Here is a 17,190-nt window from a genome sequence, read left to right as displayed (position 1 = left end):
GGCTAAAAATCGCAGGCTTGTTTTGTGTTTTGTGGTTTTGTAGAGAGTGTTCACATGATTTCAGCCTTCTGCCAAACTGCCAAACTTCATCTAAAAAAACTGACTATAATCGTGAAGGGACCCATTATTAATGTATATTTTACAATTATCTCAACTTTGAACCATTCAGTGCGTGCTAGAACTGCATTCCAATGAAAATCTTCTCATTTAATCTCAACAGCACCATTCATGTTCTACCTTCGTCACTTCAGAAGCAATTTCTAAACAATCAAAAGATGACACACTCAAAACCGCATCAATTAGGCGGCGCTCTAGCAGCAATCGAACACGACATCCGACACGAACAAACCCATATAATCTTATGGAGGTGCACTGTCAGACACAAACAAACAAACAAGACAAACGTCGAGTCGAACATGTCAGTTGATTCTGTCTGTGATGTTCGATACCCACCTGTGCTGTGAGTACCTTGGCTGTCAAACGCTTCACAGCTACAGTAGATAGAATTCAATGCAGGACATTTTCAAGTTTTTTTTACGTAGTTTGTCTCTTTTTCTTCTTAAAATTGCGTACAAAATATTTAGAATAGCTATCAATAATATTAGCAATGCTTCACAATCAATTATAACATCAAATATACAGGTTTGAAACGTATAAAACTATTAGGCCGAAAATACACGGACCGGAATTTCGCGGCCATAATCCATATGTATGCACTTTATGTGTTTTGGCATGGACGTTTGTTTACATTTTTCAATATTAAATTTGAATGATTTCTATGTTATTATAGATGTGAATAACTAGTAAATTATGAGTTGAATCTTCCCCCTGTAGGTGAATATTCATTTAAACAATGAAAATGCTTCATTTTTGAGACGAAAAGAAAGGCGTATTGTAGTGCATCATGACAGGTCTATAAGACATCGAACAGCTGACAGAGCACCTATCGACCAGAGTCGTGTTTGTTTGTCTCGTTCGATTGGTCCCAGAGCGCCGCCTTAGTTTCACTCACACATGCAGGGACAATTTAATTATTTTCCGAAATCCCATTCCACAGAGACAATAGAAAAGGGCCCGGATTTGGGAGGACCCGGTACACACACCTCATCCCCTCGTTCGGTACACACGATGAAGGCCCGTTAAAAGATATTCTAATTATCTTCGACTCGATAATCTTGTGTACGGTTGCCTTCCAGGACCAATCCCCATCCCCGACTGCATCTTTGAGATGGTGACACTTTTGGCAAAGATGTACATGTGTATGTGGTTGTATATGTGTCTGTATGTTTGTGTGTGTGTTTCGTTTATCCAAAAGGTCTTGAGAAGCTTGGGAGCAGTGTTGCGAATGAGATCCCTGAGTGAGTAAGGCAAAAGGGATAAATTAGGGCTCCGACAAAGCCCACCAAGGGCGGCGGGCCCACCAGTTTGTTTGCTCTCTGCAAAGGATGCCTAATCATGTTATTGTCATGCGAACAAAAGACACTATCACAACCTTCTTTACGTCGCGCAAATCTTCTGCTGCTTCCCTCTGTGCTGGCACATTCATCAAAGCACCCGACCGGCCGCACAACTTGAGCCACCAGCTCACCATGCCAACCAGCAACAGGATTAACGGGTATGCACCACAAAAGCGCCGCAGCAGCGATGCCGGAGTTTTGCTTTTGTGCGAAAGTTTTGCACAACCTTTTGAAATCAAAACGTCCATTCCAGGAGGAGGCCCGTCCCTTCCACAGGACGAAGCTAGCAAGTTCATTGCGCGGTCAAAGTGGACCCAAGGACCTGGGTCGCCCGTCGGCAGACTTTTGTTTGCCGCAGGTTTCTTGGTGGTTGAGCTTTCCCGGCTCCACTTCGAGTGACAGTTTCACTTCCAGGAACGTGGGTAACAATATCACTTCATTAGCGCAAAACGACTGTTTGAGCAGGGTGTGTCCTTACAGTCATTTTGGCAAAGTGTTTTCAGACTCCCAAGCACGATTGGATCACGTTTGAAGCAAAAATTCATTTAAAATGCTTCACCACCGGTAGCCGTGCGCGAAGTTGTGTGTTCGTAAGCACCGTTTTCGCCGCAGCACAGCAGTGTCGCTTCCCGTTTTACCGCCGTAATCCGATTACCGTTTAGCGATGAAACGCTCAAATCGCTCACTGATTGCATCCGGCATCACGCAAACTGTCGTTACTTTGTGTTAAAAGCAAAGCTGCACAATTATGAATCCTTCAGTTGTGCTGGCGCTCGTTCTGCAGCACGCGCCAAACGTCGCGCCAAAAGCCGTTGCCACGACGATCAAAAACGCTGCCGAAAATTAGGGAATGCTAACTTTTTTACCGTCCCGTCCCGGACGCTTAAATTGAGTCAAAGCCAAAGCTGTACTTAATGAACTGAAATGGAATTAATTATTTGTAGGCGAGCAGTGGAAGTTGATTACACTCTCGCGCTCGGCCCAACCCGAGCCGACTTCCGTCCGACTGCCGCTGGCGGCAAAGCATTCGCCCGATTTAGCGGCACGGTTTTCTTGCTTTTTGGATTTTTGTTTCTGTTTCTTTATTATTCACGAAACCCCGGCGCGAAGCAACACGTGAACGCAGAAGCGAACATTCCAAACCCGCGATTTCGCGCGCTGAAACAATTCGACGACATCCGTTCTGCCACGGTGACAGCTTTTGGGGGACGTAGAAGCGAGTGCCACATTGTTGGTGGAACATTTTGCGAATCCACGCTGCTTTTTTCATCTCGCTTTGCAATCCCAACTCCCCCGCTCCGGCACATACCCGAAAGTCGCTGCGAAGTGTGAAACGGCGCAACAGCGGCGTTGGTCGGTTGGCTCGGTAACGTCAGCAGCCGAGTTTGTTGCCGAGAGTTGTTAGTAAGAATGTATCCCCTTCTAGCGCTTTCACACACACATACACACACATAAACACACTCACACCGTGAACGGATAGGTGGAGGCAACGAAGAAGTTGCGTTGTTAGGTTGTGCCGCGCTCAGACAGCCCCGGGGCCGTTTGGGGGTGATTACCCCGGGAGGCAATTAATTATGAGTGACGGAAAAGTTTCGCAATGAAAAGTAAACCTAATTTGCAACATGGAAATGAGTTTTGAAATGCAATGATCCTTGCCGGCGTGCCTCTCAACCGATGATGGTTCCCAGTGCACCAGGTGGTAAGGCCTTGGGTACGCCTTGTTGGCGTGCTGAAGATCGGGCCACAGCTACAAAACTTTCCTTCTTCGAAGGGAAGAAAAACATTGAAAACAATCGGAATACATTACTTTGTCACGAGCAAGGGTCGGGCGGGAAGGTGTTCTTGGTCCATAGAGGCTTAGGTAGATGGGTCCGACACTGCTCGAGTGCTTTTTAATTGCGGGAAGTAACTTTTCTGGTGGACAGGGGACAGTTATGGAATTACTTTTGTTACAGTTGTCTCAAGAAAGTTATGAATCAGTCGATAAGAATAAGATGTTCAGGGAGTTTGAACAGTCAGGATGGTTTATCTGGTTTCGCTGTCGGTTTGATACAATCTTTCATGTAGGGGAAGGTAGGTAAAGACGGACACTGCGGGTAAGATGGACACTTCCCATAAATGCATCAAAATGGTAATTTTTGAAAAAATCAATAATGCAGCATCCTAACTTAAAGTTAAACAACACATTTGCGAACATTTTTGGCATAATGTATGCAAAATAGGTTGAATCCACGCACAAAATAAATTTTCAATCATGTGCACCCTTGTGGATCTAATTTGACTACTACGGATCTTAAGCTCTATCACTTGTATTGTTTATATTTCCGGAAGTTTTATTTCATGAATGAGTTGTCGTGATCATTACTGAAAAAACTGGTGAAAGAACGAGGGTGAAAGCAATACAAAATATTGTTTTCTGATGGTTTAAACATCCTGACACCAAAGCGGGAATGACGGACACTTTGTCGTAGGGAAAGATGGACACCGAGTTTATTGATTTATTTTACTTCTTATATCAATTGGTGATAAATAGATTTCTTCAAATACCTTAAATAAGGGTATTCCGAAGCTACAAACCAATCAGCAACTAGAGAAAGTATGAAAATATGTGATAACGGAACACCAGTTAAAATAGCAGCCATTCATTATGCTATTACTCGCTTGACACTGATGAGGCGCTTCACGAAATCCAATATTTTGACACGACTTGGACAATTTTACGCAATAAAAAGATGAAGCATTGATACGACATTGTTCAGGAATTGATGAGATATTCTATAGGATTACAAATATCAAATAATGAATTTTGACATGGTGGAAAATGGCTTAAACTATTAACTAGTCCCTAAAAAAATACTGGGGTCGTGTACTTTTCGCAGAGTAATTTCCTAAAAGGAAGTTCTAGACTGTTGTTCTGTAAGCTGGAGCAACGTCAGCTGTAAATATACAATATTTCAATAATGCTTTAGATGCTGCATTCTACGATATATTAGAAGGAATTCTTACAATTCCTAAATTTATGGCTGAATGAAACGTCGTTGCAATAGGTAAAGAATTGGTTTATAAACGCACCATGACGTGGAAAGCGATAGAATTTGTTCAAATACTGTAAAACTCTTCAACGTTTTCTATAGGTGTTCATCTTACCCTTCATGGTGCCCATCTTTCCCATATCAGGTGTCCGTCTTACCCGAACATTTCAAAATCGCCCGAAAAAAATAAATGTTTTTCATTCATGAAAAAAACGCAAAAATCGATAGAAACTTTTTTCTACCGTCTTTACCTACTTTCCCCTATAATAAACATTTATGATCTTTAATGTTATTGTAAACAGCAATGTTGAATCACAAAAAATCCGTTTTGTCCGTCCGTCTCTATCAAAACGCATAACAACTATATTTTGTTTGAATAATTGCATACATTGAGGCGTTGAAAATCCCAAACCACTGAGGTTAAAGCATAAGATGAGTTTAATTACCAAAAAAACTGCTTTTAATGATGACAATCTACTTTAAAGCGTGCAATTTTGTATCCCAATCCTTTAAAACAATTCATCTCCTCGTTTAAGACACGACTTTCGCCAAATGAAATCACCCAGCTGTCGTCAAACATGACTGCATCCAATTATTCTAGGTACAGGTACTCTGTACCGGAACTTTTACACTCACTCTGACATACCAACTTTGTCCGTGCTGTTGCAGCATCCGATTAGCACAAACGCATGACAAAAATCCCACTCACCGACAAAACCGCAGTCACGACAACTTCATCTTTCCATGCCAATACGATTTACATTACTTTCCAAACTCATTCCAATCACCCACCAGGAACGACTTGTCACCCACAAACGATTCGTTCACCCGTCGGAAATGCACCCACCAGAAAGAGCGATGTTTTTGTGTGCTAACAGTCCATTCGGTACGCTGGAAAAGTTCATTTACATGTTTGCCTGTCTGGTGACAACCTGCTCCCGGTGGTTCTTCATTAACATGCCATCGTGGGTAGTATGAGTAGGTTGAGTAGTCTGAAACCGTAAAAATATGCATCAAGAGATGTAATTAAAATTTTACTCTCCATCATCTGTCAGCACGACTGTGGAATGTGCTGGTCGATTGCGATTGCTGATCGGTGCATACTTTTTTATCGTACAAGTTACGAGACACACAACGCCATTGAGAGAATTTTTATTATCTGCAGTATTAGCCAAACAAAGGAACTAATATAACGCAATACAAGCTAGGAGGTGCATTTAATATTATTAGTTATTCAGTCATCATTCTTTGAAAGTATTAACAGTCCAATTAGCACTTTATTCTATCTCTCCGAGCAAATGTAACTCACATAACTCATGTAACTCATTAAATCTACATCTGAAGTTAACTTTTAAATGAAGAATTGTAGATTGCCAATTATCGTTCATTTTTGCGGGAAATGAAGACAAAAACATGAACTATATTTTCTAAAATTTCAAACATAAAACGATAATAACATCTTTTCATCGTTGAATTTGCGTCAAAAAATAACTTAAACCGAATCAATTTCGATCGCCTTAGGTTATGCAATTTTCATGACAAACTATTCCTTTTTGCAGTTCAATTGCTTAAATGTAGTAAGTAACGATAATTATATCGGAAATTACCTGAACTACAGTTAACAAAGTACCAACTAGTAATTCCTTTACACAGAGATTGCCTACTGCAGCTTCCAGGCTTTTTGTTCACAATGCACTGCGAAATCTTTATGAAAGCACGTCCATCACAAGCAACTGATCCAGTGGCGTTCACCTTTCCCTGCGCGCACCAAGAACCAACTCACCTTGGGGCAAAGGCCAAAAGCCGGGCGAAATAAATCCTCCAACTTTCAAATCACCTTTCTCATCCGCCTCACTCTCTTGCATCCGACGGATCCGGCAATCTTCATTCGGTGCCGCATCCGTGGATCCGAACCCATAACTCATTCATATCATTTTCAATTTTGCTCCCTTTTCTCTTCAACTTTCAGCGCGCCCGTTGAGCGCAAAAGCCCGCAAAAGCAGTTTCGACGCAAATCGAATGCATTTGCCCTCTAATGCTCGTCCATTAATCTCCTGGCCAGCCAGCCAGGGCTGATTTTTTTTTCCTGCTCTGATCTACTACGAGGCTTGCCTCGCACACTAATGCATTACGTACAAAAATGCGCAACCAGGGGCAAAGGTACACGATAAAGAAGGGAAAAGAAACACTAGAACGCTTCCCAGCGGACGGCCGGGCGGGCCGTGTTTCTGGGGCCTGGCAAACAGATTACGAAATCACTTCCTTTCCATTTCATTAAGCTAATCAATATTACATGAGCCGAGTAGCGGCAAGTGTGTCTCGCAGGAGCGTACCGGGAGCAGTAATGCGAGGGCACGTGCCCCGTGGAAAAGTTGCTGCGTACGACGTCCACGACCACTTTGAGGCCGCTTCCTGGGCAACTTCCGGGAGCACTCGGTACCATTTCTTACACCAAACACACACCCTAGCCGAATTCTATGTGCTGTAAACGGTTCCTTACACGAACGTTATCGAAGGCACACGGTCGTTGCGTATTCTTTGAGCCAACAACCAAAAAAAGAACCCTGATTGTGCTACACTTCTCTCCCATGGGTACCGTCAAAGCCGGGTGGCAAACACAGAGGAAGCTCCAACACCTGCCCAAACACACGCCCCAGCTTGTGCCGCGGCGGCCGCCACCATCCCAGCAACAAGCAGCAAGAAAACCCGTTACAGGAAACTTCAACTCGTTGCCACTCGTTTGGGACGTGCGCGTCGGCTACGATTGGGATAACTTTTCCCATATCGACAAAATTATGCATCTATTTCGGGTGGGAAAGTTCGCGTTCGAACTGCTCCGAATCCCGCCGAGCCAGCCGGCACACCCCGTGTGCTGTCCTGATTGGAACCGTTTCCCGAACCGCCAGAGTATTTACGTGTCCTCCGGAAACGGTGAACCACGATAGGTTGCCAAAGATCGACCATTACGATCGAGCGCTGCCGAGTGTGCACAACACCATTTACGCGAACGGAAATGGTCTTTCAGGGTTTTTTGTTTTCTTTTTTGACGCTTTTATAAGACTCGAAGGAAAGACTCGAAAGGGCAAAGTTTAACTATTGGAAGCATTTTCCTCCAAGCCATTCGGCCCACTCGAAACTGGCCCCCTTTTCCCGTAGGCTATAAAACGACGTACAACGATAGTCTGGTATCTTGGAGGCAGTAAAATTTTCCCGCCCAAAGTCCCAATCACGCCCCGCTGGTTTGCTTGGCCCGATAACCGGTTATCATCCGTGGGAGGAGGAATTTTAATTCGAAAACAAACCCAGTAACGATGGTGCCGGCCCCAAATAGTGCACACGTGGCGCACCTAGACACCTTACTTCTAGACAAGGAGACAAAAAAAAAGGGAACAAATGCGATGCTTACATTCCAGCTTTTTGACGTACGACACCGTTGAGACCACGTCAGTCACACACCAAGGAAAGCGAGCGACATTTGTTCACACGTTTTTACGACCGCGCACAACCTAGCCCGGAGACAAGCGACATGAATATTCCATCAGCGCACTGTGGAGCATCATGGTGCTCCCTCCCAGATCCGCCGAATAGAAGGATAGATTTAATAACGAAACCATCTTCAAAAAAGGCAGCACATTGGCCACCTATTTTCACATTACTCTGTAGCGCCTGCAAGATAGGCAAAACGCGCACAGAATAATTATAGCTAGCTAGGTTTAAATTATACACATATACACTTACACACATACACATAGTTAGATTTTTATTATGCATATATATATTTACACACATACATCTACAATTAAGGTTACACGTAGGATAGAATAGAATAGCATAAGATAGGAAATAGGAAATAGTAAAATAGGCGATAATTAGGATTAGCCAATGAGGAATAGGATTAAGGAATTTTGGCGCGAACGAGTGAGTATAAAGTAAGGATAAGTTGAGGTTTAGGATCATTAACAAAAGTCCGATCTAAGAGGAAACGCTGCCCGAGTTAACATAGAAGAAATAAACTCCAAGTAACTACACAAATTCAAGCCACATTATTCTTTTGGGTAGTTAGAAGATTTCATATCACTACATGGCGACCGTGACAAGTGTGAAACTGTGATGCGAGAAAAAAAAAAAAAAACTCGCGTAAATACGAAGTTAATTCGCGAGTGCGTAATATTCCTTCCGGTCAGAAGAATATTCTAGTATCTGCGTTGATGTTTAGCGTGAAAGAGTGAGAGAGTAAAGACGAGAGTGAAGCGCAACGCTACAATTGTACGATAATTCGAACTATCGTTATTCAAACGCAGTGATAAAATATAAGGGTTTCCTGAAAAATCACGCAAATTGCATAAAAACTCCTGTCGGGTATCGTCAACGAACCAAGGCGCAGTGAAAGAGAGAGTGTATCCCGGTTATAAAAAAAAGTGGCCAGGAAAAGTTAAATGAATGCTAACAAACATTCGGTGTTAAAAAACAAAAAAAAAAAGCAGCGATAGTTAACGGGACCGTGCGTAAAGTGATCTAAGTGCAGTGACCTCGATCGGACAAGATTATCGCACGTACGAGTAAGCCACATTTCGTACCATCGGCGATAAGCATCACAGTTTGAACCGGCATGACCTTTTGCGACAAGTGACCAAGTGTCGTTTGCACGAGAGAGACATAACGTTGTTGCGAGAAGAAGGAAGAAGCGACGGCGAAGCAGTGAACTGTGAGAGAGCGAGCAGCGATTTGCAGTGGATAGGAGCGACGGTGCAGCAGTGTGCTGTGAGAGAACGAGCAGCGATTTGCAGTGGATAAAGCGAGATAACGCTATACTTATCGATCGGGCAGCGGTACACGGAGTAAGGATCAAGCGAAAAAAAAAGAGAGAAAGTAAGGTAGGCTACACACTCAATATAGTTGCAATTTACTCATTTAAATATTTTTTGTAATTGCTCAATTAAATTCTTTTTTATGAAACGTACAATATTACCATTTTCCATTACAATATGCACATACTATTGGGGGAGTTACCATTGGTTTAAAAAAAAAAAAAATAAAAAAAAAATAATTAAATAAAAAAAAGTAATATTACCATTATCTGGGTATCAAAAAAAAATTAAATTAAAAAAAAAAATATATATATATATATATATATAATATAATACATAATATATATATATATATAATTACTATATATATAGCAAAACATCTCGATCACATCTCATTCAATGCTCTTAAAAATTAATCAAAATACTATAAGGCTTAAAAATATTGAAAAAAAATTATCGTGTGATAGAAAGTTTCGCAGATGTTTGCTTGATCATTACAGCGGTTCCGCTAAATTTTGTTTTGATAAGATCAAGTATTACCTAGATTCAATTCAGGAAACTGAACCCGTTTCAGAGCTAAAACGAATTTTGAAGGAAGCGAGTGACATATACGCCAATATCCAATCGCGCATACAATTTCATCAAACAAACAAAATTCAAGTTAAGTTTAAAACTTTGGCAAAACTAGCTATCGTGTTCAACCGTTGGAATCAAAACAAAATGGAAACTTTCGATATCAAAACAGCCACCGCTTTGGTGCAAATATACGATGGCAATACAGATGGTTTGGAAAATTTTGTGGACTCTTCAAATTTATTAAAGGAATTATGTCCAAAAAATCCACAAATGTTGGTAAAATTTTTAAAAACAAGATTGATAGGAAAGGCGCGTTTAGGACTGCCGCCTAATATTGACGATTTTGACTCGTTAATAAATGATATACGGTCCAGATGTCAAGAAAAACTTAATCCAGATAAAATAATAAGTCAATTGAAATCTATTCGCCAGACGGATACTAAAGCTCTTTGTGATGAGGTTGAATTACTCAGCACAAAATTAAAAAACGTTTATTTGCAGTTGCACATTCCCGAAAAAGTTGCAAATGACATGTCATTAAAGCATGGGATTAATGCTCTGATTGAAAAAGTTCATAATCAAGAAACAAAAATTGTTTTAAAAGCAGGTCAATTCGCATCTGTTTCAGATGCTTCAGAGAAAGTATTAGAAAACGAAAGGAATAGCAACGGTTCACAAATATTAGCCTTCAACAGAAACTACTATGACAATAGAAAATTCGTTCGTAATAAATACCCGCCGAACACATACAATAGATTCCAGCCAAACACAAATAATAGATGGTTTTCCAATAGATCTCCTCTTGGTAATAATCAGGCAACTAGCAACAGATTCCAAAACCAAAGATATTCTAATAACTCTTTCAGAAAACAATTTCCAAATACAAATACTCGTAGAGTCTACAATACACAAGCTGCAGAAGAGGAACATTTTTTAGGGGTACCACAGGCGTTAGAAGAAATCATTCAACCTACAAACGATGGTCAACATTAGCGATAAACTTAAATGCTAATAACTTTATCAAAATTAAAGTAGAAATGGCAATGGGTGAAATAAGCATATTAATTATCGACACGGGAGCAGACGTGTCATTGTTCAAAGTTGATAAAATAAAACCAACACAGCAAGTCTACGCGCAAAATAGGATAAACTTAACAGGCATAACAACCGAATCGGTATCAACATTAGCAACTACTAGCACTAATATAACATTCGGAAATGCTTCTATTAACCACACTTTTCATATCATTCCTGCAGAAATAGATATCACAGCGGATGGTATTTTGGGAAGAGATTTTTTCACTAAACATAGATGTGTTATAGATTATGAGCACTGGCTTTTAAATTTCAATTGTTACGGTGTTACAATCAGCCACCCTATTGAAGATAGTATCAATGATGGTTTCATATTGCCTCTACGCAGTGAGGTTATCCGAAAGATAAATTTGCCCGACCTCGTTGAAGACTCTATTGTCCTTGCGAGCGAAATATTACCAGGAGTATTTTGTGGCAACTCTGTGGTATCAAAACAAAACCAATATGTAAAATTTGTAAACACCACTGAAAGCAATGTGTATATTGAAAAAGATTCATTTAAACCACAGATTGACCCGCTGAAAAATTATATTCAGAAAAATTTAAAATTTAAAAGCACTAAAGCAAATGAATCTAAAATAAAAACATTATTGAGCAAAATCGATAGTCAGAATGTTCCTAAATATATAATCCCTCATTTAGAAAAAATATTATCCGAGTACCACGATATTTTCTGCACCGATAATGATCAAATCCCAATTAATAATTTTTACGAGCAATCGATACAATTGAAAGATAACGTACCATGTTACATTCCGAATTATAAGCAAATATATTCTCAAAGTGACGAGATAAAAAATCAGGTTGATAAAATGCTTAAAAATAACATAATAGAGCATTCGGTTTCTCCATATAATTCACCAATTTTATTGGTACCAAAAAATCTGGAGATAACGAAAAAAATGGAGATTGGTAGTAGACTACAGGCAGTTGAATAAAAAATAATGCCTGATAAGTTCCCACTACCTAGAATCGATGATATATTAGACCAATTAGGAAGAGCAAAATATTTTACTACTTTGGACCTTATGTCCGGGTTTCACCAGATACCTTTACACAAGAACTCTAGAAAATATACTGCTTTCTCAACTTCTTCAGGCCATTATCAATTTACAAGACTCCCTTTTGGGCTGAATATAAGCCCTAATAGCTTTCAACGGATGATAACGATAGCAATGGCGGGACTTACTCCGGAGAGTGCTTTTGTTTACATAGATGATATTATTATAACGGGTTGCACAATGCAACATCATCTAGAAAACTTAATGAAAGTATTTAACAGGCTAAGAAATTATAACTTGAAGCTAAATCCAGAGAAATGTAAATTTTTCCAAAACAGTGTAACCTATTTAGGTCACAAAATAACAGATAAAGGCATATATCCCGATGAGTCCAAGTTCGAAACGATAAAAAAAATACCCAGTACCAATAAATGTGGATGAAGTTAGAAGGTTTGTAGCGTTCTGCAATTACTATCGCAAGTTCGTTAAAAATTTTGCTGAATTGGTAAGACCGTTAAATAATTTACTAAAGAAAGGAGCTACATTCACGTGGTCTAATGAATGTCAGCATGCTTTCGACACTCTTAGAAGAAGCCTTGTATCACCTACTATATTACAGTACCCAAACTTTGAGAAAGAGTTTATCATTACTACTGATGCGTCCGATGTAGCATGTGGCGCTATCTTATCGCAGAAAACAGATGGTAATGACCTACCTATTGCATACGCGAGTAAAAGTTTTACTAAAGGAGAGAAATCTAAACCGACTATAGAAAAAGAGCTAACAGCAATACATTGGGCAGTAAATTATTTCAAACCTTATATTTTTGGAAAAAAGTTTAAAGTACGAACCGACCACAGACCATTGGTATATCTATTCAACATGAAAAATCCTACTTCAAAACTAACACGCATGAGGTTAGACCTGGAGGAATTTGATTTTGAAGTGGAATTTGTGCAAGGAAAAACGAACACAGGAGCTGACGCACTATCGAGAATTGTCATTGATTCAGACAAGTTGAAGCTTATGCAAAAGAATAATGCAAACGAAACAAATGATAAATCACTACTAGCAGTGAAAACAAGAGCAATGACAAGACTGAACAATTTCAAGCCTCCTCCAGAATTAAACGAAGATGAAAAAGATTCCATAACTAAACCTACACTTTGGCAAACAGAAAACCCAACAGAAGTAAACAAACTTTTGAAAATCCTGTCAAAAACAGAATATGGCAAAATCAAAATAACAGTTTTCAATAATAATTACAACAAGGAGTTAGGAAATACAACAATTCATTGTTATGAAGATGGAAGTCAGGCGCTAGAGTCTGCTCTTCTAAAAGTACAACAAATAGCAAAAGAATACAATCGTGACAAAATTGCAATTTCATTAGAAGATCCCCTATTCAGGCAATACTCTTTTTACACCATAAAGGAAATCGCAGATAATGCCATTTCCGGTTTAGAGATCATTGCTTTTATTCCACCAAAATGGATTTCAAAAAAGGAGGAAATAGCAAATATTTTAGAAAACTATCACATGTCACCTTCGGGAGGACATGTCGGACAGTATCGATTATACCTCAAAATTAGAGAAAAATATAAATGGAAGAATATGAAGGAAGAAATTAAAAATTACGTTAGAGGCTGCAAAGTATGCAAAGTGAACAAAATCGTAAGACATACAAAAGAAAAAAGTGCTGTTACGACTACACCTTTAAAGCCTTTCGAAGTAGTCTGTATAGACACAGTGGGTCCCTTGCCGAAAACCAATAAAAATCATAGATACATCGTTACAATGCAATGTGAACTCTCGAAATACATTGTTCTTATTCCAACAGAAAATAAAGAAGCGAACACGATAGCTAGGGCCATGGTTGAGAACTGCATATTAAAATACGGGAGGTTTCTTGAGATGAAATCGGATCAAGGCCTTGAATACAATAACGAGGTATTAAAAAAGGTAGCGGAGTTGCTGGGGATCAAGCAGACTTTTGCCACTGCCTATCACCCAGAAACCATAGGTTCCTTGGAAAGAAACCACAGAACACTCAATGAATACTTAAGAGCATTTACAAATGAGCATGGTGACAATTGGGATGATTGGCTAAAATTTTACGAATTTAATTATAACACAACACCTCATACAGATACGAACTATAGCCCATACGAATTAATATTTGGAAAAAAAGCAATTCTTCCCCAAGATTTATGCCATGGTAATATTGAACCAGTATACAATTATGATGCATATTTTAATGAAATTAAATTCAAATTGCAAAAATCAAACGAAATAGCGCGTAAAAATTTAATTGAGCAAAAAGAAAGAAGACAGATTAGAGCAAATAGTAATGTAAACCCCCTTATCATAAAAATAGGAGATGCGGTTTATCTAAAAAACGAAAATAGAAAAAAATTAGATCCGATATACTTAGGACCGTACATAGTAGTAAAGTTAGATAATGTTAACTGTACAATAAAGAATACAAATACAAACAAACTAAGTACAGTGCATAAAAATAGATTAATTAAGGGATGAAAAGCATACGCTTTTCATTTCTAAAGGGGGGAGGTGTAGCGCCTGCAAGATAGGCAAAACGCGCACAGAATAATTATAGCTAGCTAGGTTTAAATTATACACATATACACTTACACACATACACATAGTTAGATTTTTATTATGCATATATATATTTACACACATACATCTACAATTAAGGTTACACGTAGGATAGAATAGAATAGCATAAGATAGGAAATAGGAAATAGTAAAATAGGCGATAATTAGGATTAGCCAATGAGGAATAGGATTAAGGAATTTTGGCGCGAACGAGTGAGTATAAAGTAAGGATAAGTTGAGGTTTAGGATCATTAACAAAAGTCCGATCTAAGAGGAAACGCTGCCCGAGTTAACATAGAAGAAATAAACTCCAAGTAACTACACAAATTCAAGCCACATTATTCTTTTGGGTAGTTAGAAGATTTCATATCACTACAACTCCATACACTACTTCCTCTCCCCCACTGGGCTAATGTGGCTAATGCATTATCGGCACGTTCGGGCAAGCAGGGAGAACTTTTGGCAAGAACCAACGCAGTGCTTGTGGCAATAAATTGAATTACTCGCTCGCTTCCCAATTGGATCATTATGCCATTAATGAGTTACTCCCCACGTTGCGATAGCATGCAGAGCGGGGCCAAAACTTCATCAGCGGCTCCCTTTGATGAGCCTAGCATTAATCCTCGCTCCGACGCCTACGGTCCTTTTCTCGGGGCTCGTGTCATTTTCCGGTTGCCCATTTTCCATCCGAGTGAGTTTCGCAAATCACTCGGCGTAATAAAATTGACACGGCGCGGCAGGGGTAGCGAAAAATAGCAATGTGATTACAATATGATGTATTTATCATTATTATGAATTGAATAAATCGTCAATTGTGTGTTGCATTTGTGTGCTTCGTTTGGCGGAATAGTGTTTTAACGAACGAGTGGTTAACGCCTACAAGTATGTGATTTGCACGGAACTGTGCGTTTGTAAGAGCTTCGCCTAAAGGTATGCAATTGAATTGGAATTAATGTAATACATTTTGGCTTGTAACTGTTGAGCTGTTTTTATTCGAATTTGATTAAAAATGGTTTGATTTTCATGGAAACTCTTTTTCAAAATGTGTTACTTGCTTTGCATACTTTGAGGAGCTCTGAAATCATTTGTCTATACAGCAACTGACCTCATCGCAAGTACTCTGCCGTTAAACGCCACTCTTTATAAACCCAAACACAACGCATTGTTGCCAACCCCTGACCTTAAGGGTTTATTGGGAAAGAGAACCACGTCCTCCACAAAAAGGGTCAACAAACGGTGGCCGTACCAAACATGGTGAACGACAAATTCTCATTACGATTTTACGACGCTACTGCTAGTTCTCACACTGCGCAACGGTGCCAGGGCCTTTCGATAAAGGGAAATCATTCCTCTTTACGCGTAAAGTGTCTCACTGAAGCTATGAAAAGTTGCTCCACTCGGAACCCTTGATAAAACGGCACCCGGACGGGTGGGGGCTCCCTTTTTTGTTTCTTTTGCAAAACGCAAATGCTGTAAAGGCCGTAAATAAATGTCCTTCGCTGTCACTAAAGTCGTATCTCAAAATAGCGTCACCTACTCAGTGCCACCGCGCTTTGTTTTAATACCAGCCCCGCAGAGCGCAAAGTGAAGCTAAAGTGTAGACATGTAGTTTTCTAGACACACAGCAAAGATGCACTCATGAGATACAGCAGAAACGCTGCCAATCCTCTGCTTGCGGAAAGCTATCTCATGTGATATCCCATCTCGTTGATTCGTACCGGCATAGCCAAGCTGAATGGAACCGCCCGGCATGATCCGACGAGCACTCGCTCGCTAGTTGAATGTCCTAGCGCCATGTCGATGCAGACATTTGCCTGAACACGTCGGGGGTACCACAACCTGTGCACTGGTGGGGATTGCTTTATAGCGCCAGATTCAAAAGATAGACTTAACTTCTTTCACCCGGTGTCTACGGTTCGCGACTGTGTGTGGTGGACCCGCTTGCTCGGTTAAGCGGTATAATAAGAACGATAGCATAATAGACGTAAGCTGCGTAGCAATCGGGGCTCGGTGTGAGTAGATGGGTGAGATTTTAAAGGACCTATTTGTAAGTACATAATGCGCCATGTGTGGTTGGATGCTCAACGCTGCCTGCTTGTTCCCATGTGGCATGTTTCTGCGTTTGTTTCCTTGGGTAGAAAAATATTACGCTCATAGTAACATCTCAACAGTCGCAGCGTCGTTACGTTGACCTGTTTAGCTGCGGAAGAAAGGCTTCCCGGGAAGAAAACCACCACACTCATAGAGCGCGATGAGTTAAAGCATTCACGAGCACTCTTTCTCCCCATTGGGATGCCACTTTACGGTCGACGACGACGACGACGACGACGACGACGACGACGATGCTACTCTCCAGCGGGAATTGTAGCATCTTTACATGCTACGATGAAAACTGAACAACGCAACGCGGGCAAAGAACGTGCGGCAAAACGTCGAAACGTCGTCTGTCAGCATATGCATGCTTAATTTTGCTCATAGATTTTCTTTCTCGCAAACCAGACGCCCAGGAAGGCAAACTTTTGCCGAAAAAAAAACTCTGCAAAAGAATTCCCAGTTGGGGCTCACCCGGTGGGATGATTTTTCCGTAAAGAGCCACATTTC

Source organism: Anopheles arabiensis, chromosome 3 (genome assembly GCF_016920715.1).
Source record: "Anopheles arabiensis isolate DONGOLA chromosome 3, AaraD3, whole genome shotgun sequence".
In the NCBI taxonomy this organism is placed as follows: domain Eukaryota; kingdom Metazoa; phylum Arthropoda; class Insecta; order Diptera; family Culicidae; genus Anopheles; species Anopheles arabiensis.
This window is presented reverse-complemented; position numbering follows the sequence as displayed.